This window comes from Panthera tigris, chromosome B1, assembly GCF_018350195.1.
Source record: "Panthera tigris isolate Pti1 chromosome B1, P.tigris_Pti1_mat1.1, whole genome shotgun sequence".
Classification (NCBI taxonomy): domain Eukaryota; kingdom Metazoa; phylum Chordata; class Mammalia; order Carnivora; family Felidae; genus Panthera; species Panthera tigris.
In genome coordinates, this window is record NC_056663.1 from 186,205,091 (window position 1) to 186,230,385 (window position 25,295).

The 25,295-nt window shown below is 39.7% G+C and overlaps 2 long non-coding RNA genes across 5 annotated transcripts in view; one reads left to right on the top strand and one right to left on the bottom strand.

The window, feature by feature from the left end:
* Positions 1-22,446, bottom strand: part of LOC102948669 — a 40,057-nt gene extending 17,611 nt beyond the window's left edge. For 3 of the 4 annotated variants that reach the window (XR_006216400.1, XR_006216402.1, XR_006216401.1), the window contains exons 1-4: positions 21,978-22,446; positions 18,991-19,086; positions 4,420-4,678; positions 2,830-2,896 (exon numbers count right to left, since the gene is read on the bottom strand). This is a non-coding gene — a long non-coding RNA (uncharacterized LOC102948669). The remainder of the gene's footprint in view (positions 1-2,829; positions 2,897-4,419; positions 4,679-18,990; positions 19,087-21,977) is intronic. The other variant, XR_006216399.1, reaches the window with a different exon arrangement.
* A 159-nt stretch (positions 22,447-22,605) lies between these two features.
* On the top strand, positions 22,606-25,262 carry LOC122237768. The gene is made up of 3 exons (XR_006216403.1): positions 22,606-22,771; positions 23,573-23,777; positions 24,892-25,262. It is a non-coding gene; the product is annotated as an uncharacterized LOC122237768 (long non-coding RNA).
* The last annotated feature ends 33 nt before the right edge of the window (positions 25,263-25,295 follow it).

The window sequence follows — 25,295 nt, forward strand, 5'->3', positions numbered from 1 at the left end:
GAGCCCTACTCAGGAACTGTATAGCAAACAATACACAAAACGCCATAGGAATATGAATTGCTATTACAATCTACCATTGGTTAGGATAGGAAGCAAAATTATAATTTAATGCTATTATAAGCTAGTAATTTTTCACATAAAGAAAAAAAATCTGTTCCATAATCACAGACTGTACCCCTAACCTTGGCTAATCATCTTGCAAATGCATGCGATTAGTCACAATGGATAATGTGAAAGGGAGTGCCAGTAGCTCAGGCAGCACAATCCATCACCAACACAGGGGAAATAACTCAAATTTCGTGTCCTACTAATGGCGGGTCAGTAGCATCAATTTTGTATTTGAAGGGCAATCCAAACCAAATTCCCTAAAATGCACCAAAATTTTGATAACTCCTCTCTGCTAAAATGAACATCATCTAGCAAAACAACAGATTTAACATTGAAAGAAAGTGCAGCAATTGGGAAAGCAAGCGAATTAAAAGCATAAGAACAAATCACGCAAGGCAATCTTGTTGGTTGTTTTGATAGAACGTCTAAATATATGGCTATTTAAGGGAACAGTATTTTATCAAAATGTCAGAAAACCTTACTCATTTTTTATGGAATCTAACAATTTGGCTCAAATCTCCCTTCAGTACAAAAACTGTATACTGAAAATGGGTCAAAGGTACAATATATGGCCCTGTTTGAAATTACCAGCACATCAATCCTACGATATAATGTTTTAAGACCGGAAGATGAATATAAAAGAGTAAGAAGAACCTCTAAAAACAGTCAGGAAAGTAAAAAGCTAAGTACATTAGGTTATCAAAAGACATTAGAGATGACAGAAAGGGATTTTCAACTATTTGGAGCTAGAGGAAAAAAAACTGATGGGATAGGCTTACCATTTAAAGAATATAATGCTAACAGGTGATAGAACACTAAAATATTTCTATTCAGTCTCCTTCAAGTTGAAAAGGTCCAATTTAAAGAAAGGAATTATAGCCCAAGATAGTTGAGAAGATAGTAAAAAAGGGCACATAACCACTTTAAGTGAATTTAAGTCTGTAAGACCAAGCCAATTCCATCTTCAGAAGCTGAAAGAATTTGTAGATGGGATCTCAGCACCACTATTTGGTATGAAGAAAGGAGTAGAAGCCAGGAAATTGAAGGTGGCTCCATGTTCCTCTTTTTAATAGGAATATTGCAGTGTTTTGTTTTGTTTTAAGTAGCAGACATAGATTGCAGGCAAAATCTAAGAGTGCATTTATTAAGCATATGCATTTCAAACATCTAGGAAGTAATGTAGGGATGGTTGTGCACCAATAAAGGCTTACAACCACAAGGTCTAAACTAAACTCATTTGCATTCTTGTTTTGATTGGGTTTGTTGCTTGTTTTCTTTTTAGGTCCAGATTTGCTAAAAAGAGCTCCTGAGCTTTGGAGGTAGGGAACTGAATATGGATTTCAATCCTGGCCTTACCACTTTCTTCCTGGGAGATTGTGGGGAATTCTCTCCCTTTTTCTGTCTGTCTTGTTTACTCATAACACTGCCTCAAGGAGCTGTTGTAAGGGTCTTGTAGGCTGATCCGAGTGAAGCGCCTCGCGTAACTTTTGACACACACTTGACTTGGTATTAAGTGTAAGTGGAAATTCTGCATTTCTCTACTTCCATATTCCTTTTTCTCAGTGCAGTCCCTTTGCTCTTTTGGAGCTAGCCTATTTAAAGGATGTGTGCTTTTGGGTTGCCTTCTGTGCTGAGCAGAAAGCTTACTCAGGCAGTTTCAGCTTATACAAAGGGGAGGCATAAGATTGCCCAACACTGCCTATATAATGACCTACTGTAAGAGGTTATCAGAAAGCCCCAGTGGCCACAGATTGAACCAGTTCAACAATATGTAAGCAAACATGCGTGGCAGTTCCAATAAAGCTTTACTTGTAAAAATAGGCAACATATGGACATATGTCTTCAGTTTGGCCTGTCTTCAGTTTTATCAACAATAAAGCTGATCCTCTGATCTCGGGGCGCCTGGGTGGCTCTGTCGGTTAAGCATCCCAATTTTGGCTCAGGTCACGATCTCATGTTTATGAGGTGCGGCCCGGTGTCAGGCTCTCTGTTGTCAGCACAGAGCCCGCTTAGGATCCTCTATCTCCCCTCTCTTTCTACCCCTCCCCAACTTGTTCTCTCTCTCTCTCTCTCTCTCTCTCAAAAAATAAATAAACGTTAAAAAAAAAAGTTGCTATTTTGATCTTCATCCCAACTTTTGTCTCACTATCATTAGGGGGAAAAATTGGGGGTTCGGGTGAAGAAAACAGTGTTGTCAGCCAGCTGGAACCTCAACAAAGATGATTAACAACAATGATGAGAAAATTAGTAAATTGGGATAATTCTTACATATTTTACACTTGGATCACAGTTCCTTAAATGACAAAATCTTTGCATTCTTTTGAAGAAGATGGTTAAATGTATGGTGGTTAAATAAGTAATAAATTATATACCAAAAGAGCCTCGATTTAATAATACTTAATGTTTCCTTAGCATTTAAGGAACCCTAGATACTTAGCTAAATGCTTCACGTGTATCATCTTATTCTTCTCTAACAGCCACTGGATGCAGATACTGAAATTCTCCATTTTACAATTGAGGAAACTAGACCTCAAAGGTTAAGTGATTTGCCCAAGGTCACACAGTTAAGTGGAAACTCAGGATACAGCCTCAGATCTGTGTAATTCCAAAGCTCCTATTCTGACCCAGGGCTTGGCAGACTACATAGCACAGGCCAAATTCAGCCTGTTGCCTATTTTTACAAGTAAAGCTTTATTGGAACTGCCACGCATGTTTGCTTACATATTGTCCATGGCTGCTTCTGCACTGCAATGGCAGAGTCTAGCAGTTGTGACAGAAAGCACATGGCCTGCAAAGCAGAGAACAGTTACTATCAGTGTCTTTATGGAAAAGTTTGCAAACCTCTGCTCTAGTAGAAACCATTCTGTAATGTTCTTTCAATTGAGTATCTTGCCAGTTTCCATCTCGTGCGTAATTTCCATCTCATGACTCAAATCTGGCCCCTCACTCAACACTGGGTGATGAGATAAAAGCTGGGGGGCTTTCGGGTGTACTCTTTTATTCAGAAACTAAAATGTAATAAATGACCCAATGGCCCCCATAGTGTTCTTTTTTACTATTTTTTCCTCCCTGGAGTTTCAGCATTGTTCTCAAATCACTGTAAATCCCTTAAGTGGTATCTCTTGACAGTCCCGGATTTGACCTTTTGGAAGAATTAAGACAATTCTTACCCAATACAACTATTCCTAACCACATTCAGGGTTTTTTCACTTTATATTAGGAAAAATTCAAATAGACACAAAATATATAGAGTGAACAGTTAAGTCAAATTCCATACGCCCATCACCTAGGTTCAAAATTATTATCTTTGAGACTAATTTTATCTCATCTATACACTTTATTTCCCCCAGTCCCCACCCCCAAGCCATTTAAAACACATTGCAGGGGCGCCTGGGTGGCTCAGTCGGCTAAGCGTCCGACTTCGGCTCAGGTCGTGATCTCGCGGTCCGTGAGTTCGAGCCCCGCGTCGGGCTCTGTGCTGACAGCTCAGAGCCTGGAGCCTGTTTCAGATTCTGTGTCTCCCTCTCTCTGACCCTCCCCCGTTCATGCTCTGTCTCTCTCTGTCTCAAAAATAAATAAACGTTAAAAAATAAAAAGAATTAAAACACATTGCAGACATCATATCATTTCAGCCATAAATACTAAAAGTGGTTTTCAACACAGACCAATAGGTTATCAGTAATAAAAACTATACACTCCTTAATATCTGCAGACCTATAAGTCTGCTCAAATTCTGGTTTTATACTAGGTCTCTGCTTCTGGCATGACAATGTATACTACATTTTCCATCAAAAAAGTCAGTTTAAGAGAACATACTGTTCAAAAGTCCATTAGGAAAAGAGTTCAGAAACTGTTATAACAGTTCGTATCATGTGGTAGGAAGTGATTTCAATTACTCTACCAGTGAAGCTCCAGGGGTCAAGAATGAGAGTCTAAGTAATAAAGGAACATGGGGGAAGAAAGCAAGCTACCCAGGCCATGATGTGCCAACAAAAATAATAAATATAACATCTGCCATATATTCTTGAAAGATCCTATACCTGTTTGTTACTGAGACCATTATACATTTCCCAAGACTACAGTAATGATACAGCTGTTACTGTTGGAAGCTGTCTTTTAAGTGTGCAGGGAGAAGTTATAGTCTATCTTTTAAAGAAGCCAGCACAAGCTAACCATTTGTAGATGTTCTTGAAAGCCAGAAGTGTAATTTTGCTCTATGCAAAACAACTAAAAAAGATGTGTTGCTTGCTGGCTCCTCAAATATCCCCAAACACAACCTGTGGATAAGACAAAGTTAAGTATATTGCTTACATATTAACGAAGAACACAACCTCTGCAAAGCTTTGGTAATGTCTCTGTGGGGGAACGAATTCAGCATTAATTGAGAATCAGAGATTTAGTTCGCTGGGGAGCTTGATGAGAACTGGGTAAAGATTAAGAGACAATAGTCCAGGGTTGTCAAAAACAGCAGGCAAGGATTTTTCAGGCAAGACATTCCAAGAATCTTAGGATGCAGACTGTGTGTTGATGTTTTCCATTGAAGAATTGATGGGTCTTTTGAAAGTCACACCTGTGAAGACAATGGAATAGTAAAGTCATGTAAAGTAGATGGTTAGGTTATCTGTGGGTAGTGAGGGCAAAATAGGCATTTTAATTCCTTAGTGTCCAAACTGTGGGTAAGGGTTGGTAGTTTCAGTTCTCAACCTTTATCTTCAAGTCAAATAAGTTGTCTTCAAATAGGCCATGGTTAGGTAAATAAGCCATATATGAGATAATCTCTCCATATACATACATGTTTTTAATATAATGTAATCCATAGAGTGTCTAATTAGTCTACTAGATTTGTGGTGAAGGTGCCAGTAGAGACTGAAAATGATTCATTATGTATTTTTCTTCTTCATTTTGGAGTTCAGCCAATCTTTCCTGTGGCTCCTGAGGTGTGGCCCTACTTAACTTTCAATATCCTTAGAGTCTTCTTAGCAATTGTAGAGAACTTCCGGTCACTGCACCTGCAATCATTCAAAGTTCAGATGGTTAGGGGCGCCTGGATGGCGCAGTCGGTTAAGCGTCCGACTTCAGCCAGGTCACGATCTCGCGGTCCGTGAGTTTGAGCCCCGCGTCAGGCTCTGGGCTGATGGCTCGGAGCCTGGAGCCCGTTTCCGATTCTGTGTCTCCCTCTCTCTCTGCCCCTCCCCCGTTCATGCTCTGTCTCTCTCTGTCCCAAAAATAAATAAAAAACGTTGAAAAAAAAATTTTAAAAAACAAAACAAAACAAAAAAAAAAACAAAGTTCAGATGGTTAACCCAGACACATCATCAACTGTAGTAAAAGTTGGGTCTTTTATCTAATTCTCTCTCCCTAATGCTTACCCCTAATTACTTAGGACTCAGAAATGTTTTGGTTTTTTTTTTTTTTTCATTCCTGTGTTATGCAGTATTTCTGAGATGTCATGGCCATTAACACTATGAAGCCTACCCAAGAGTTGCAATGTAAGGCTTAGAATTTAGTGCTTCTACTTCTCAGTTTTAATCCAATATTTCTGCACCATATTTCTGATACTGCTGAGAGATAGAAGCAGAAAATATTCACCTTTAGCCCAGAAGGCTGACCTATACCCTGCGTAGTTCTGATAAAGATCAAATACTGCTGGTTGCTACATCCTTAAAGAATTTCATGACTGTCTGTATATCTCACCAATAGTTAATATCGAACTGAATGATAAGCACCAAAGAAATCTTGAGAAAGTAGTTTTACAAGTAGAAATTTGAAGAAGCCATTTATGATCTAATACTCCCGGCACATTCCCTCCCCCTTGATCATAACCACCAGCTTCATACAGCAAAAGTGCAGGTCCTGTCTCTGTGCTACTTAAATGAACTTACTAGGTTGTACTGTCAATGTCTCAAGAATTCTTTCTTGGCTGTCATACTTGATGACCCTGCAGCAGTATCAACAGATGATGAATCACAGAAACACTCGGGAGGTCCGAAATCATCTTGCAGTTATATGAGTGGGAAAAATCCGAAAAGTTAAATTTCCAGCGTCATTTCCCTAAGTGATCATATCAATATGGCTAGTGTTCACCCATACTCAAGATGAGATTGTGCAGTATATATTCCCATCTACCCTTGAAAGAACAGAAAATCCAAGCTTTCTTTAGGTTGTTAGTGTTTTACTTAGAGTCTAATTCACCTGGAGGATTTGGTCTCTTAAATCGTAGGAGAACTAACTCCTGAGGTGAGACTCTTACCGATTTCTGAACTAATTTACCCTCAAGGCTCCAGTGGAGTAAGATCCTGGTTAATGTGAACATCTTCCACAGCAGCCCCTTCGGCTGCCTTACCCGACTGACTAATCTAGCTTTTCGCCCTAACAATCTTCCTCCACTAATAGACCATAGACTCTCAATTATCTGACCATCTGTTCTGTATTTATCTTGCACAACCTCTCACTCTCCCTAGTAGTCAGAGCCTGCTTCCAAACCGCCAACATTTCCCTGTTGATTGGCTCTTGACTTTCATATTAATGCATGCTCTATATAAGGGGCCACCAACTCTGTTCTTTTCTTGTGTAAGCGAACTACTTGCAATAAAATCCAAACTCAGCTTATCACAAATTGGCAACTCAGAAAGAATATCTGATGGGGAGAGAAGCAGGTCTCAAAGACTTTTAGACTTGTTCTTGGAGATTTCTCATTAATTTCCTCTGCTACTTAAAGAAGGTCTTGCTCCCAGGGTGCCTGGCTACCTCAGTCGGTAGAGTATGCAACTCTTGACCTTGAGGTGAGTTTGAACCCCACATTGAGTGCAGACATTACTTCAAAAAAAAAAAAAGGTGCTGCTTCCTCTTTGACATTTTCTTCCAAGATGGGACACAGGACTCTTTCCTTAATTCTCCATAGTGCAGCTAGACCCAGACTGAAAAATTAAAAATAATTTACTGAGTACTAAGAGTGAGAAGGTACTAACAGTGATAGAAATAACAGAAGTAACTTGCTAAAAAATAATCAATATTACAATATGCTATTTATCTATCTCCTACTGGGTGTTTATTGCAGAAATTTCTCTTTGCCTGGTTCCTAGTCTCTGCCCAGCCCCAGGTCTGCCTCAATGGAGCAAAGGTCATTCTCTTCTCACTACCTGGAAATAAACTATGCATGACTGGACTCTTTGGGGACCAGATGTAATTCCCAAAGGAGGATGAAAATTTTCTTTCCCATCTGCATAAGCCATGTTAAAGACAAAAACTGGGGGTGTTTGACTGGCTTAGTCAGTAGAATATGCAGCTCTTGATCTTGGGGTCATGGGTTTGAGCCCCATGTTGGGAGTAGACATTGCTTAAATAAATTAACTTTAAAAAATAAGACAAAAACTGAACAACTAAGGAGAATGATTTTATTCATACTATTGCAATAGGGACAGCATCTAGATCTGAAGATGAGTTTCTCAGTAGGGTGGATTCACCCTAGACATTTTAAAGAGAGCAGTAGCTAAGTGACAGATGGGGTGATTTGCTGTTGGAATTGTTTTGCAATCAGACAAAGTCTCAGTCATCTCAACAGGAAATTTTTATGTCTATGTCTAGCTAGCTTCAGAGGACATACTTTTTTTTTTAATTTTTATTTATTTAAGTAATCTCTATACCTAACATAGGGTTCAAACTCATGACCCTTGAGATCGAGTCACATGTTCTTCCAACTGAGCCAGCCAAGCACCCCAGAAGACACATACTTTTAATGTTAGCTAATCACTCATGAGACGAAGAATTAGAAATTGACTAGGGGCAAAAGGGGAAAGGTCTCTGTCTGGCCTTGTTAGTAGGTTCAGGCAATAGAGAAAAGCGATGTGTTTGACCTTGCCACATCACCTTTCCTCTTATTGAAGACAACCATAAAGTTGTCCTTAAATAACTGCAAGGGAAACAAAGCGATGGGGAATGTACAGATCTACGCCTTTGTCATTCCAGATTTGATCTTGGTACTTAAAGCTCAAATTCAGCCTCTGAGTGAGAAGTTAGTTGGAAGTGGAGTTGTTTTGGAGCCTGATGGATCATACACATTTTTGAATCATATTTTGAGACAATAACTACATAGTAGCATTTAAGACTGTGGACAGGATGCATCATTTAACTGTAAGGCATAAGATTACAAGAAGGGTGAGTAATTCTTGCAATATATCCCAAATCCAGGATCCTAGATTTCCATTTCCCATCCAGAACAACATGTCTGATAGGCCATTTGGATCAACTTTTAGAGAGCCAAATAGCCTTTTCCTTGAGTTTAGTGGTTGACTATTCTACTTGGTGTGTGATGTTAATCCAAGTGCAACAAGATGTTTTGGCTATGGAGCAGACGCCTCCCTGACCATCTGGGAAGAGGTTGAGAGCTATATGATTGTCTATAACAACAGGAGCCAGTGAGTTTAAGCTTATTTGTTGTGTTTCTATGGCAGAAATGGTATCATTTATTACTTCCGTATGGGTTTGGAGACCTTTCTATTTTTTCCAATTTATAATTTCCATAGTGGATATAATAGCCTCCACAGCACACATAAAGGGAGAATTAATGACCTCTCTATGAACTCTCCTGAATAACTTATATTTGCCTCATTTTGAAGTGACCATTTAAATCTCCAGATGGACACATGGCCAACAGGTGTACTAGTGATTTTAAATAACTGGAAGTCCCAGATAAGGTTTCTGAAGATGTAAGGGAAAAAATGATGTGGGGAAGGCAGGTGTAGGCTTGCTACCACATAAAATGTAATATACTTGGCAGGGGGACACAGGCACTTTGGGGGGTGTAGTAATTAATAATAATAGTTGTAGTTCACCATTGGGTAGATCTGGCAGGAGGCCATAGTCATTACTTAGAATTCAACAAAGTTTGCAAGGTTAGTTGAAAAGTAGTGAAGGAGAAGATGGTTATCAGAAATGAAAGTGCTGATGTGTTTTTTTTCTTATACCTGTTATGGGCAAAGTAGAGTCATGAGTTTTGGAGATTTTTAAAAAATTTTTGTTAACATTTATTCATTTTTGAGACACAGAGTATGAGTGAGGGAGGGTCAGAGAGAGAGGGAGACACAGAATCCAAAGCAGGCTCCAGGCCCTCAACTGTCATCACAGAGCACAACATGGGGCTTGAACTCATGGACTGCGAGATCATGACCTCAGCTATAGTCAGATGCTTAACCGACGGAGCCACCTAGGTGCCTAGAGTTTTGGAGATTTTAAGAGATGTCTTGATTATGTTGGGAATTGCTGAGAAGTTGGGGTTGATGAAGTGGAAGTGGTTGAATTACCCATATAGACCATTAAGGAGAAAGTCTCCCTGGGATGTGTTGAAGGCAATGGAGTGTCCACCCCAGTGGTCAGGTGAGGGATGGGTTGAGAGTGTAGGGACAGTTGAAAAAAAAAAAAAAACAGAACAAATTGAATGAGGGAGATTTGTTCTCTTTTTGTTTATATGGTGAGACAGGACAGGACAGAACAAAGAGGGGCAAAATCATTGCAAGGTATTGTGTAATAAGGGGAGCATTGGTTCCAAGATTGATGGAAATAGAAGAAACAGTTTGACGAAGAGTAGACAAAGAAGGCAGGGATTAAGCAGGGAACCCCTGGAGGATCTTGTTTTGGAATCTGGGGTTGAAGCTGACCACCTTTTGATGCTCTGTGCCTGTTTGGTGGGGCTTGGGAAAGCAGGGTACTTCATGCTATTCTCTGCTTCTAGGAGCTCTTGAAAGAGCCTTGGTTTAAGGTCTTCTGTTGGATCAGATTTCTATTTAGGTGAGGCTGCCGTCTTCCTTAATTGTGCAACATGAGCTCAAGGTTGTATTCCTTGTAGATTTGCAGCAATACTGGTGGTTAGAAGGACAGAGTTAGGTCCTTTCTACTTGGATTCAGGATCAGTTTTTCAGACCTGTGTTTCCCAGAAAACTAGGTATCACCTGAAAATCATGTAAAGGCTGAGGTGGGAACTCTGGGCGAAAACAGAATTGACCTGCTAGTCATAAGTATGAGTGTATTTAATAAGACCTGGGCAGTATTTAAGGTTATTGGATTGAATCATATTAGATCTCCTAAGGTCCAAGAGGGATAGTAGATCTTCCCTGTCCTGACTAACTATTTCGTAAGGGCTGAAGTGGGAGGAGCAAATAATGATCAGAGATAAAGGCATGACTTTGAACCCAGGCAAACGCGAGTTCCTCGGGGAATTTGGTTGTTTTGGCCCATTCCTTTTTCCAGAGAATGGTAAGAAGGATGCAGTTTTGTGAGAGTAGAAGTATCTGTTGAACATTAGTGAGTTGAGTGCCTCTATTACTAGAGGGGAACCAAGGGACTGCCCAAGTGGTTATTCTTAGCTACAATGGTGGCAGTGCCTATTTTCAAGGAAAAGCTTCCAACCATCCTGAAAACATGCAGACTATGGTTTAGAACATATTCCTATCCATGAAATATTAAGAATTGAATAAGATCCATTTACCAGTGGAGAAATGAGACAGAAGGAGCTGGCTCTCATCCTTGTCCCACATTTACATTTTTACCAGGATTCTGTTCCTGGTAGATTGAGCCAGTGGAGGTTACCTACTCAATATGAAGGCAGGTGCACTCCCACTAATATTTGTGCAGGAGAACTTTATTTCCTTTGCCATAGTGTCTAATCTCACAGAGGTTATGGACTAAATTGCAGGCAAGAGAAGAGGACAGACCAAAGCAGGTGTCTCCAAAGCTAAAAATAAATAAAGATAGAAATCCCCCCTGTTTATAATTAGCCTTTTCAACTTCAGGTGCTACCAGTTCCTATGCCTTAAATTCCTTAAGAGTTTCTGTGTCTAAAGGAGATTGAACAAGAGGGGCAGGGAGGGTAGTTGAGAAAGAGGGGTCTTGGAAAGCAGTTGTGTTAGTGTATTTGTCAACCAAGGAGTTTACTTTCAGGAGTCTGTCTACTAGTCTGAGGTTTGATTTTAAGAATTTTTCTTGGAATTCCTGGGAATTACAGATTTTTATCATGTCCTTGTCATCAATGTCTGAGGGCCTCTAAATGTTTATGTCTTTTGGCTGATCCTGTTACAGAATGATCTTTCTAGGAGATCCCATTTGGTTTATGTCTCAAATTAGGTAAAGAGTGGGAATATGAAATAAAGGCTTGATCCCAAGTCATCAGCATGAGTTAGTTTGACATAAAGGATATATTTTGTAGAAATGTAATATTGTCTTTCTGAAAGGGGGCCATCAGATCATCTTGGGTGTAAAACACTTAGAAGAAATTTTCATGACCTTATTACTTAAACTTATGTCAGGTAGCATGGGACAAATACAAACAATGAAAGACTGTAAAAGGGTTCTACCACATTCTGGCCTACTTGATGTTATTGGCCCAAGGTCACTTCAGGCTAAGGGCTCCAGAAGCATTCAGAATGCATTTCAAGAATTCATATTGATTTTGCAGTCTGATACCAAAAGAACTTCTTGGGTTAGACTCTCTCTCTCAAAATGGCTCTAAGTGCTTATAATTACATTTCAAACATCTGCTGCAATAATCAGGTCTGTGCTAGTTTTTGCAACACATGGATTGACAGACACCATCCTTACTGACAATAGTTCTGATTCAACCTCAGCATGAGTGGTGAGAATTTGTAGTTGGGAACCTTATCTGAGCTGTCACCATTATGTCTTATCAACTCGAAGCAAATGGCCATCCCCAGATGGATGGTGCAGTCTACTAAGATTGCCTTAAATAAGAATGTTGGAAGAACTGGGCTCCAATGTTCCCCAGATTTTGTTTTGGCCCCAGGGTTAACATTTTCATTTTCAACAACTGGAATTGAATTTTCTGAATTAATTATTGGGGGAGGAAAGGAGGTGGTGATAATTCAAGACATGTTATGATGGTCTCACCTAGAGCAGAAGTCAGTCTACCATCTATTTTTACGAAGTCCACAAGCTAAGGTGGTTTTTGCAGTTTTAAATGGATAGAAAAAAATCCAAAGAAGAATAGCATTTCATGACACATGAAGATTATATGAAATCCCAATTTTAGTGTCCATAAATCAAGTTTACTTGGAACACAGTGGCACTCATGAATTTATGTTTTATCTATTGCTACTTTCACCATGGTAGTTGTAACAGACACTCTAGCTAGCAAAGGCTGAAATATTTACCACTTGATTCTTTACAGAAAAAATTGGCTGGCCCCTGCTCTAGCATGCTGAAGACAAAGAAAAACTCCCTCTGGAAATCAGTTCCATATTTTTACCTATTTTTGCCAACGGGCAAAATTTTGCTGGAGACTATAAAGGACTAGACTAGGTATTTATCTTTAAAAGACATATATGGGCAAAAGGCCCCAATTCAACGATTGGTTGATAAGATCTTCTTCCATGATGACTTGGTAACAACAGCATCCTTAGAAGTGCCTCCTCGGATGCCATTAGCATGGAATATTTAGCTCCGTCTTCTAAAAGCTGAGTAGTGACACAAAAGAAAAAAACTAATTTTCCTGGATTCCTGCAATCGCTCTAGAGAAGTCAGCTGGAATTGCCATACTTTCTAGTAAAACTCAGAGACAATGTCATAAAAAGCTGTGCCATAAAGGAGAAAAGGGTTCTGTTAACTCACTAGTAGGGCAGCGGGGTGGAGGCTAGAATGTGGCTGGTGTGGTATGCAGGACAGGTGATTTTGTGCTTTTAGTGTTACTGCTTGTAGTAACTTTGGTGTTTAAATTGGTGTTCGGCATCTTTGGTGTTCTAGAAGGCAATTTAAGAAGGGTTAATTTAAAATAGATATTGTTCTTGATAAATAACGAATCTTCCTGTCTCTAAGTGATCTTATTAACTTTGTAAAACAAGGAGAAAGTAAATGATCATAGGGACTAATCAGCAATCCCTATTATTACATTATTCGTTTTTGAAAGGCTTTATTCTACTTGTCTTTCTTTCTCTGCTGCCTTCTCTCCTCCCATACATTTAAAAGTTGACTTCTTGGGGCGCCTGAGTGGCTCAGTGGGTTAAGCCTCCAACTTCAGCTTAGGTCATTTTCTCTTCGTTCATGAGTTTGAGACACTATAGGCAGTGGGGAGCCTGCTTTGGGTCCTCTGTCCCCTCTCTCTGCCCCTCCCCCATTTTGTGAGCTTGCGCGCGCTCTCTCTCTCTCTCTCTCTCTCAAAAATAAATAACATTAAAAAATTTTTTTAAGTTGACTTCTTTGGGATAGATGCTCACCAATCCCTTTTCCTTTCTCACTTTAATTTTTCTACTTAGGAAAGTTCATCTTCACCTATGCTTCAAATAAAATGTTTATGCTCTAACTTAAAAAAAAAATTAACCTCCAGTCCTTGCTGAAAACTCCAGACTGTAACAGTGCCTTCTCAACACTGCCACCTGAATGTCTAAAAGAGACTTCAATCTCAACATGTCCAGCAAACACTCCTGATCCTCCCATGCAAATTGGTCTTCCTCCAGGGCTTCCTGTCTTGGTAAATGTCATCCCTATGCAGCTTGGCAAACCAAAAAACTGGGACTCATCCTTGACATCCCCCTCTCCCTCCGTCCAAATAAGCATGCCCTCCGTCCAAATAAGCAAAAATGAGGCTCGTAGTTTCTTAAACATGGTGTCAGTCATAGATACCTACCTCTATTTACCTCCATTCCCATCCTCCTAGTTTAAAGCTACCAGAATAATCCCTCATCTCTGGCTACAGACACCTAATTTTGTCTTTAGACACCACAATCTTTTCATATGCTGTTTCCATTCCCCTCCAATCCCTGTGCAGGAGCCAAAAGAAGCATATAAAACTGCAACTTTTATTGTGTCTTCACTCTTCTTTAAATCCTTCGATGGCTTCCAACTGTTATTAAGGTGAACGACATTCCTAATGACCAAAGCCACAAGCGCTGCAAGATCTGACCTCCGCCCGCCTCACATGTCTCTTGGGATGGCAATCTTCCCTCCGTTACAGTCCCTGCCAAATTGGTCTTTTCTCATTTTCCCAAATGTTCTATTTTCTTTCAGGCTGCAGGAGCCTTCCACAGACAGCTCTCAGTTCAGCTATAACGTTACTCACGATAGAACCGCCTGGAGACCACTAACTCCATCAGAGATATAAAGCCATTGAGCCTCAGAAGGGTTCAGGTCCTCAGTCTCCACCCCTAAGCTCCCAGGAATCTCCTTTGATCCTATGCAAATTTACCCATCTTGCCCTCAGAGAACTGATCTACATTTGAAGGGATATTAAAAAGAGCAGTTTTGTTCAAACCATTTAAAAAAAAAAAAACGGGGCGGGGAGGTGGGGCTTCCCTGACAATGGGTACCTTCTTCCGTTACAGTTTTTACACATCCACCTTTAGAAGTCTTCCTTCAAGACAACCTTCCTGGAACAAGTAAGACATATTCTGTGATGCTTTGCTGTCTACTGCTGCCAGAAAATTGAAAAACATATTTACAGTTTTTGCTCAGTCTGTTTCTAAAATCAGTCTTTTTTTTTTTAGTCTGCCTTTTTAATAAAAGGTAAATGCATGTATAAAACTTTTAAAAATCAAATAATAAACAAATTTACAGGATGAAATGTAAGTTTCTTCACTGCTGATCCTTCTCCCAGAGGTAAGATTTCATTACTTACCGTTTCTTTATATTCTTCCAGAAATACTGTATGTATACACAGCATAAAACACACACACACACACACACACACACACACACACACACACACACACACATTTATTTATAGAAATGGGGGTCCACTATATCCCTCTTTTCACCTAACTAGGAGATTAGCACACAGAGGCTTTCTCATTTCCTTACTTCAAGACTTCACTTGAAAGGAAGTGTCTTCTAGGTGATAGGTTGGAGATGGTAGCTAATACCATGGTGATAAGCATTTTGCGATTTTTAAATGCGTTAAATTATCATACTGGCACCTTAAACTTACACAATGTTATGCGTCAATTACATCTCAATAAACCTGGGACAGGAAGCAAAATGGTTTTTTGTTCTATCAATTGATAGTGCCTCTAATCACTTAGGAGAACAGTTGACTTCTCCAAAAGTCATCGGATATTATCTAACTCTCTGATTTTTTTCCAGTTCGAAGGGTAAAAATTAGTATCTTGATATTTTTTTTTTGTAGGTTGCTTTGATTGCATTTCTTATTATTAGTGAGGCTGGGGCACCAGGGTGGCTCAGCATTGGACTTCAGCTCAGATCCTGACCTCATGGAGCATGAGTTCGAGTCCCGATTTGGGTTCTGTGCTGACAGCTCAGAGCCTGGAGTCTGCTTCAGTTTCTGTGTCTCCCTCTCTCTCTGCCCCTCTCCTGCTCAGGCTGTCTCTCTCTCTCTCTCTCTAAAGATAAACATTAAAAAAATTATTAGTGAGGTTGAGCATTTGTTTTAATGTTTATTTTTGAGAGAGAGACAGTGTGCACGCGCTTGTGGGGAAGGGGCAGGGAGAGAGGGGGACAGAGGATCCAAAGTAGGCTTTTGAGTTGACAGCAGAAACTCAAATTCCCAAACCTGAGTGGAAGTTGGATGCTTAACCGACTGAGCCACCCAGGCACCTGAGGCTGAGTATTCTTTCATATCATACTTTCATATCATATCATACCATATATTTATCCTTTTGTGAAGTAGCTATTCAGATATTTCACCTGTTTTTCTTAAGTAGTTGAATGTTTTCTCACTAATTTGTAAGTTTTTTATATTTCATTATCCCTCTAACACATGTATGCACACACATACACCTAGGTGATTATATATACCTGCATATAAATGTCATTTTTAAATGTTTTATGATTGCATATATTTTAAGTTTATCTTTTAATTTGAAAGAGAGGAAGTGTGAGCGTGAGAGGGGGAGAGGGTAGAGGGAGAATCCCAAGGAGCTCCGTGCTGTCAGCTTGGAGCCCCGTGCGGGGCTGGACCTCATAAACCGTGAGATCGTGACTGGAGCCGAAATCAAGAATCAGACGCCTAAGCAACTGAGCCACCCAGGGGCCCCATGATTATATTTTTATATTTAAATCTTTGATGTCTCTTTTATGAAAGAGAGGGATTTGGTGATAAGCAGTGAGTAATGATAGCTGGTAAGTTTTAAATAGCAATTATCCTTTTACCAAAGGAATTTAAGGAGTTTACAACAGTGATTAAGTGAGTATGTGTTTGTCCTCTCTATGTAACAACAAATTCCTTGGTGGTAGTGGCCAAGCCTATTTTATTCATTTAATTTGTCCTTAGCATTCAGAAAAGTGCTTCACACGCAGCAGTCTCAGGAATTATATTCATTCATTTATTTGATAAAATGAATACATTCCTAAAATAGCACTTAATTTTAAAATTATGTTAGTAACTCATATACATTATAAAACATGGAAAATAACAACAGTATAAAGAGAAACATAAAGAAGATGTTCAAATTTGCTTGCAAGCCATCCAGAAATAACTGTGACTAACATTCAGCGAATTGTCCTTCGTATCATTTTGTCTATGTCATATACTATTGGGGTAAAGATAGCATAGCAGACAGTTTTGTTTTTTCTGCCATCAAGTATGTATTTGGGGAACTCACCTTATCCCACACTTGTTCAGTATGTGTGTTTTCTTTTTCTTTTTTTAAAGTTTATTTTATTTTTTATTTGTTTTAAAGTTTATTTTGTGTATGTGTGAGAGAGAGCGCGTGCGCAGGGGAGGGGCAGAGAGAAAGGGAGAGAGAGAATCCGAAGCAGGCTCCATGTTCAGTTTGGAGCCCCCTCAGGGCTCGATCCCATGACTGTGAGATCGTGAACTGAACTGTTATCAAGAGTTGGTCGCTTAATCGAGTGGGTCACCCGGGCACCCCTCTTTTTTTCTTTTAATGAGTTGTTCTAAAACTCGGTTTCCTTCCTTCCTTCCTTATCAAAGTACAATTGACACACATTACGTTAGTTTTAGGTGAGGTAAGTGTATTTTCAACCCAGACTGGGTTAGTTAGTCCCTCTCCTGGGAATGCTGGGAAAGGGGATTGTTTTGTTGCTATTTTTATTTTTTACTGGGATTTTACAGTAATGTGAGGTTGATATGAAGGTGGAGCTGTTGGTGGCTCTCCAACTGCAGGGTGAATAGTTCCTGCCCACAGAACAAAGCCCACAGAGTGCAAAGAGATGGAGAGAGAGACCTGGGAACATTGCTTCAGAACCTAGATCCAGCTATGCCTGAAACAACTTCCTATTTATGTGAACCAATATGTTCCTTTTTGGTTTCACCTAGTTGGAGTTGTGTTTCTGTCACTTTCACCTGAAATAATTGTAACTAAAATAGGGGTAGTTTCGATAGAATTTCATGGTGCTATGGGCAGGGACCTACAAACACCTGACTCCTGACTTCCTCCTTTCAGAGTTCTGGAGGGAGGAGGTTAGGGATATGAATACACAAAGAAAAGAAGAATAAAATCAGAAAATATTTTTAGCTCACTGGGTAATGAATAATTCCTGAGGGGATCAGGTAAAAGTGAGTCAGGGACTGGACAGTGCCCTAGACAGAATCTCTCTCTTCCCTTGAGACTCTATATATTGCAATATGAGCTGTCAGGTTGTTTTTATTTTATATCCCCATCAGATGGGACTGAGTTTTATATAATGAAGATTAGAGAAGCTAATTAAGTGGATTTAGAATTTAATATAAAGAGGTTTTACAGCCAAAGAGGCTCCAAATAGATGAGTAACTTTTCCTGATAGGGACAGACAGGAGTCATACTATTGGAATTTTATCATTTATAATCTAGCAATGATAGCATGATATGTTCATATAGTTTTAAGAGGTAAGTGCAAGTATGAGAAATTTCAATGCACAGTCAACTGAGCTGAGAGCGGAGTTCATAAATAAAAGTTTTCCTTAAGTTTCCATACGGCAACTCGGTTGCAGTTATTTGATCGTCATGAAAGACAAATTCATGAATGGAGAAATGTTACCCATTCTTTGGATTATTTTTTCATCCATCGATTCATTCAACAAATATTTATGGAGTGCCTATGGAATACTAGGCATTGTTCAGGTGCTGGGCTTACAGTAATACAGAAGACAAAGGCATTTCTTTCTTGGAACAGACATCCAGAAGCATCTCAGTTATATTGAACTGAACTTGGAATGTACATACATCTGGGCACCTGGGTGGCTCGTTGAGTGTCTGACTCTGTATTTCAGCTTGGGTCATGATCCTGAACTGTGTTGGACTCCATGCTGAGCATGGAGCCTGCCTGTGATTCCCCCTCTCTCTCTCTCTCTCTCTCTCTCTCCACCCCCCCCCCATCGCCACTCTCCCCCACTCTCTCACATTCCTTTCTCTCTCTAAAACAGAGAGAGAGAGAGAGAGAGAGAGAGAGAGAAGATATGTGTATCTGTATGATGACGAGTGTTCACTTGCAGAGAGATGAGGACAATTGAGGTAATTACCTGGATAAATAGAACTGTAAAACTCAGTCCGTGTGGAGAACACAGGCTTGCTTTTTCCTGAATTTTCTGTATGATTCCCTTCCTCAATTCTCCATTTTGCCTTCCTAGTAGAATCACTGTCTAAAAATGTCCACTGCACTAATTTTGCTGGAATCTAGAGATCCAGAGATGAAAGAAGCTGTATATATGTAATTGTAATGTGGGGTTATTAACAGTGAGATGCTTTTGCAGCTTCTAATGTTTATAATGATATGTTATGGTTACATAGAAAGTTTTTCCCAGTGATTTCTTGCAGGCATTACTTCTTTGCCTGTCCAATATTCCTAGAATATAGGAGGTAATTGTTAGTCCCTTGATTCTGCAGGTAGAGAAACTGAGACATTAAGTGAGTGACTTATTTAAATCATAACTCGTGACCAGATTATAAGAAAGTCTCATTATAGGCTTATAAGGGAAACCAACCATACCTGCAGTCTTTCCAGTTCTTCTGTTCTGGATTTTATTTGAACCAAAGGTATGACCTGAGATACCTCTGTACAGCCTGTAGGTTTCAGCTTCTCCATCTGGAATATGAGGCAATGGGCTAGATTCAGGTTCAGTAGGTTCAATAGGCACCGATCGTGCAACGCATGTGCCAGGTGCCTTCAGTGTTGTCATACTTAATTAAATTAAATTTTAAATTAAATTTATATTAAATCTTGCAACAGATGAAGAAATTCAGGCACCAAGATGTTAGGTAAGTTGCCTAAGGTAACCCAGCTAAGGATAGAGTCGGTATATTAATCCAGACTTCCTGACTTCACTTTTTCCTCCGTATTTTCACACTTCTTCTGTATTTTAGCATGCTATAGAGTTATACAAACTATACATGCATTTTGACTCATTGACATATAAACTAAAACAGTCCTGTTACCCCAAATGCAGGTAACGTAAGGAGAGCAATAACTAATATATCTGAATTAAAAGTTAAAAATTGGACTGAGTTTATATAACCTAATTTTATGATTTAGCAATGTTTGAGGCTTTTGGGTGACATAGGAGGGTGTTTAGAAATATGTTACAAAAAAAAGCACGTTACAGAAATCCAAATACCACAATGTTCAATGTGTTATCGATATACTGATTCAGAGGTTGATTCAAAGTAATGATTATTTTGTTGAGAAATGTATAACTTCAAATATATCTTCCCATTCTGTATAGCTCAACAAATGGATTTTGACATGTTAACTAACACTAAGGAAGAAGGAAGCTACTGGGTTCTTAAAAATATAGATGGAAATTTATGACTGACCTATCTCCTACTATGTCTATGATTAATAGTTAGTAATCGGTGGATAGGTTTTGACCATTATAGTTGGCACATAGGACCAAAACTTGTAATAACATAAATAGGTGATATAACAAGGCAGGTTATTTACATCGTCTTTGGGAGGTAGGTCTCAGGCAATACTGCTATTTGAAGAAGCTAGCCACATCTCTGGTGTGAGCTATATTTCTAAATTTCCCCAAAGTCTGTTGTTTCATCTGTCATGTAATGTGTTTTCTGTGTTATTTTAAAACATTTAATTCTGCTATAAAAACAGAACAAAAAGGAGAGTAGATGACACTAGGTAGAGAAGCAAATCGCTTATGAGACATGATAGATTCAGGAAAGGAAAGGAGAGAACATGAGCAGAAAACAGATAAAAATGATGGGACAAATGAGAAAATGACTTCTAGGCAGAAAAGGATTGAAGAACTGAGGATGCACCAGATATTTATGGTTCAGTAAACAGGGGTGGCATATAAGGCACTCAATATTTATCGGGTTGAGAACCAGCTACCCACTGGCGATACCCAATCTGACCCTGCGTGTCCTCTGTCCAAGCAGCACAGATAAGACCCACAGCTGCTTAGCAGACAAGTCGTAACTGTGCTCAGGCACAATTGTCCCCACATCCCTCTAATAGAAGGGAGATGCTGGCCCCAGATACGTTCCGTCTGTTGGATCTCTTTGCTCAAACTTCAGCTCTGCTCCTTGTAACTATACCAGCAGTGGGAAGATTGATTTGTCTGAGTTAGAAAACAGACAGACGGATAGACGGACTCCAACAGTTCAAATGAACACCATGTGGCCCAGGGTCCAGGGGGTGTTCCATCTGTCACATTTTATTCTATGTGGGTTGACCAACCCCACCTCTTTCCCCTGCTTCTCACCAAGTGCTTTATTATATTTCTTTTTAATTTTTTTTTGAGAGAGATAGAGACAGGAGGAGAGGGTAGAGGGAGAGAGAATCCCAAGCTGGCTCCACACTCAGCAGGGAGCTCAACGCAGGGCTTGATCCCACGACCCTGGGAAACCAAGAGTCAGACACTCAACCGACTGAGCCACTCAGGTGCCCCTCTCACCAAGTGCATTAAATGAATGTAATCAACTGCGTGATTTGAGTGTCTTTAGCTGAATGGTGGGCCTTCCACAAAACTCTGTGTAACCGACCTCATCGTGTGTTTGGAGGCTACTAGGTAATTCCTCACATGGCACGGCTGGCCAATTTTTGCCTCATATTTCTTCTTTGTATTTACAACTGATGGTAATTACACTGGAGTGGGCAAAGAATATACTATTTCAGAAAGATATTTGGTCATCTAAAGAGAGCATTTAACTGTCACAGCGATACATTCCAATAATAGTCTGGCTGCAGCAGACAAACAAGAAAAGAATTCATGGTTCAGCAGGATAAAATCATAGTGCTTAAAAGCTGGTTCTAGTTCAAACTCATTTCAAAAGATGAGATTTAGTGACTTGTCGAAGATCACTATTTCTAGTAACTAGTAAGCCAGAACAGGAGCCAATGCTGTCTAAAGAGGCTAGGGGGTGATTTGAGACACTACTGCTGTTCCTATCTGGGTCCTGGGTAATGACTGAGCATGCGTTCCAGCACAAGTTATGTAATGACTAAAAATATAAACTACAGCTGTGAGTTTAATGGATTAACATTATGTGTGTTTTTTTAATGTTTATTTATTTTTGAGAGAGAGAGAGAGACAGAGTGTGAGTGGGGGAGGGGCAGAGAGAGAGGGAAACACAGAATCCGAAGCAGGCTGCAGGCTCCGAGCTGTCAGCACAGAGTCCGACTTGGGGCTCGAACCCACGAACCGTGAGATCATGACCTGAGCCAAAGTCAGACGCTTGACCAACTGAGCCTCCCAGGAGCTCCAATAGATTAACACTAAATAATGCAAAAATATACAGAGAATGTCTGTTTATTAACGGGGTTTATAGAGGTGTCACTGAGACATTTCAAGTCCCAAAAATTGCTCTTCTTTCCCAAATGCTGTCAACTTAATCATGACATTACACATTGCCCTTTGATTCTAGAAGACCGAACTTTAGTCAGCCTCAAGTTAGTTGATTTTAGCTGGACATTCTTGCCCAGTTATCAAAAATATTTAATTCACAAAAGCTTTTACTCACCAGCTAATGCATATGAAGAACCGTATTGGATGTTTGGAACATGAAAATGACCAAAATTTAAGCTACTGAATCAACAAACACTTTGGATTTCCTTCCATGTGCCAGACACTGTTCTAGGAACTAGAAAACCACAGTAACCATGCATTAAGCCAGAGAATATTCATTACCAATAAAAATAAGGCTTGATTGCCAGCCCAAGTATGATCTCAATGACCCAAATGGTGGTTTTCTCTTTCCGATTCCTCCTATTATTTTGGAATTTTCCTTCAGACTTCTTGCCTAGTGGTCACAAAATACGTGCTTCAGCTCCAGGTCTCCTGTCCCTACAGTATGATCTCTAAAGCAGGGAGAATGAGGGTGGTGGGAGAGATATTCTCTTATAAGTATCACACAGGGCCCCTGCCTTGGTGGCTCGCTGGGTTAAGCATTGGACCTCAGCTCAGGTCATGATGTCACAATTCATGAGTTGAGGCCCTGCATGGGGTGACCTTGAGCCCTGCTTGGGGTGAACACAAGCCCCACTTTGAGCCCTGCTTCTTTCTCTCCCTCTCTCTCCCTCCCTCTCTGACCCTCATGGGTTTCTCTCTCTCTCTGCCCCTTACTCATTTGCACCCTCTTTGTCTCAAAGCAAGAAAGAAAGCAAGAAAGCAAGAAAAAGTCTGTCACACAGACAATTCCTGTCCTGAGGGTTCTCTGCAGACATCCCCTCACATTGGTGTTGATGAACTTTCTGTGATGTTGAAACTATTCTATAGTCTGTGCTGTCCAAAATGGTATTCACCAGCCACATATAGGTAGTGGGCACTTGGGTTGTGGCTAGCATGTTGAAGGAACTGAATTTTTAGTTTAATTGTAATTAATTTAAATTTAAATACTCACATGTATCTAATGTCTACCATATTGGACAGCATAACTTCTGATTCTTTTTGGCTAGAATGAGGTCACCAAAAGTTTGGGCAAGGGAGGTGGGGAAAATGATTAGCTTTTTCAGTCTCTAAGGGAGAAAAGATTTGGGAATGGATGCTTGGCAGAAGCAAGTGTCTGTGATAAAAAGGAGATAAGACAGTGTCATAGAGCTGGTGTCATGTGGGAGACTAAGGACAGAAAAATGTAAACAAATAAATTTTAAAAGGTAGCTATCTTCAGGTTTGAACAAGCCATGTTATCTAGACTCCGTTTAGATGATTGGTCCAGATTTCAGAGTAACTTAATAGGGAGTGATTAGAGGTGGGCGTAATTTAAGAAGGCGGTTGGAAAAGCCTCTAGGAGCTAATAGTTTGGTAGAGGAGGAAGACAAATCATGTAAAATAAATTGTTAACAATAAACAGGGTGGCATCTGTGTATATACACACATATTTATTACATATTCACACATACATAGTTATACACTGTCCCTATTAGGAGGAGAAACAAAGTATTTTGGAGTGTTTCTCTGGTGTCTCCCACAAGCCTTACATAATATAGCAAGACAAGATTGGTAACATAGAAGCTTTGGAATGTGGTCCACCTACCATCCTTAAAGCAACAGTTGGTGCAACATAGCTTTACTACTGGACTGTGGGTACATGAATATGGTTAATGAGCAATTTCTCAGTTTCTATAGGATGTTCTAAAGTGGGAAATCACAAACACAGTGAAAACTTTGAAAGGATCTCTTAAGTCCTACAACTTCAAATCCTATGATGTTCATGATGCCTGAGGGGGGATCAGCAGTAGATAGACCTGTCTGGCAAGAGGCTGTCGGGCCTGGGGTAGCATAATTAAAGCACGGTTTTTGATCTGACGCAGGGTAAGTGATGGTAAGTTTCAGACAGTATCATCCTCTATTTTTGTACATGTGGAAGGGACTTCTTGCCATTTCCTTACAAACCCATAGTGGTACAGAAATGATAATAACAAGGGGTCCTGTGGTTCAAAGGACTACAGTGTTGAGAGATATTTTTTCTAAAGTTCTTGCCAGCCTTAATACACTACTAACTTGTGATCTGTAATGATTTTTAATTTTCAGAGATAGTATGAGTGATTCCTGTACAAGAATGGCTGAAATTGTCCATGTAGTAAAACATTTCATTTCCTCTGTATTTCTCCTTGGATGAGTGGTACTACTTGAGTTTTGTTTTTTTTTTTTTTTTTTTAAGTTTGTTTATTTACCGAGAGAGAGAGAGAGAGAGAGAGAGAGAGAGCGAGCTGGGAAGGGGTAGAGAGAGGGAGAAAGAGAATCCCAAGCAGGCTCCACACTGCCAACTCAGAGCCCAACTCGGGGCTCGAGCTCATGAACCGTGAGATTATGACCTGAGCCGAAATCTAGAGTCAGATACTTAACTGACTGAGACACCCAGGTGCCCCCCACTTGAGATTCTTTTTCTTAAATTCTATACTTTATGTAACTTTTTCAACTGCAGTGAAGTAAACAGAGGCTATGTACCAAATTGATGTTAGTGCTTGTGGCAAATTTCAAAATAGACATGCACATTTATTTCAACTATAGACTGACAAAGTATGTGAAAATATGCACAGATTCTAAGTTCAAATGACAATTTGTAGCTATGACAATAGTAGCATGACTATTAAAAACTTCCATTTTGCCACAGTAAGAAGTATTTAATTTTTTTATGTTTATTTATTTATTTTTGAGAGAGAGAAAGAGAGAGAGAGAATCCCAAGCAGGCTGTGTGCTGTTGCTGTCGACCCCACAAACCTTGAGATCATGACCTGAGCCGAAATCGAGATTCAGATGTTTACCTGATTGAGTCACCCAGGTGCCCTAAGAAGTTTTTACTTTTATAAAGAAAAGGGATGATGATGATAATATCTTTGTTAGTGGATAATAGTTCTTTATATAAATTCAAAAGAAATGTAAACAATTTTGCCTACTTAACACAGAGGCATTTTTTTTTTCTCTTTGCCTTCTAGCTGATTTACAGATTGAAAGCTACTTCATGCTGATGATGAGCTGCCACTTTTTGTACCCATCAGTGTGGAGATCTGCATTGTTCAATGTCACCTGCCACTTTTTGTACCCATCAGTGTGGAGATCTGCATTGTTCAACGGAGTAGCCATTAGGCACCTTGGGCTATTTAAACTCAAATTTAAATTAATTAAACTTAAACAAAATGAAACATTATCTTACCTCACACAGGCTCCATATCACGTGTTAAACACCCACTTGCAGCTGCCATATTGGACAACACAGACCTGGAATATTTCTATCACCTAATGTACTATTAGCAATGGATACTGTTGGGTTTATATGGTTGAATCTCAAAAAATGTTGGTCAGATGAAGTGCTATTCAAACATGACTGCAAGACTGTACG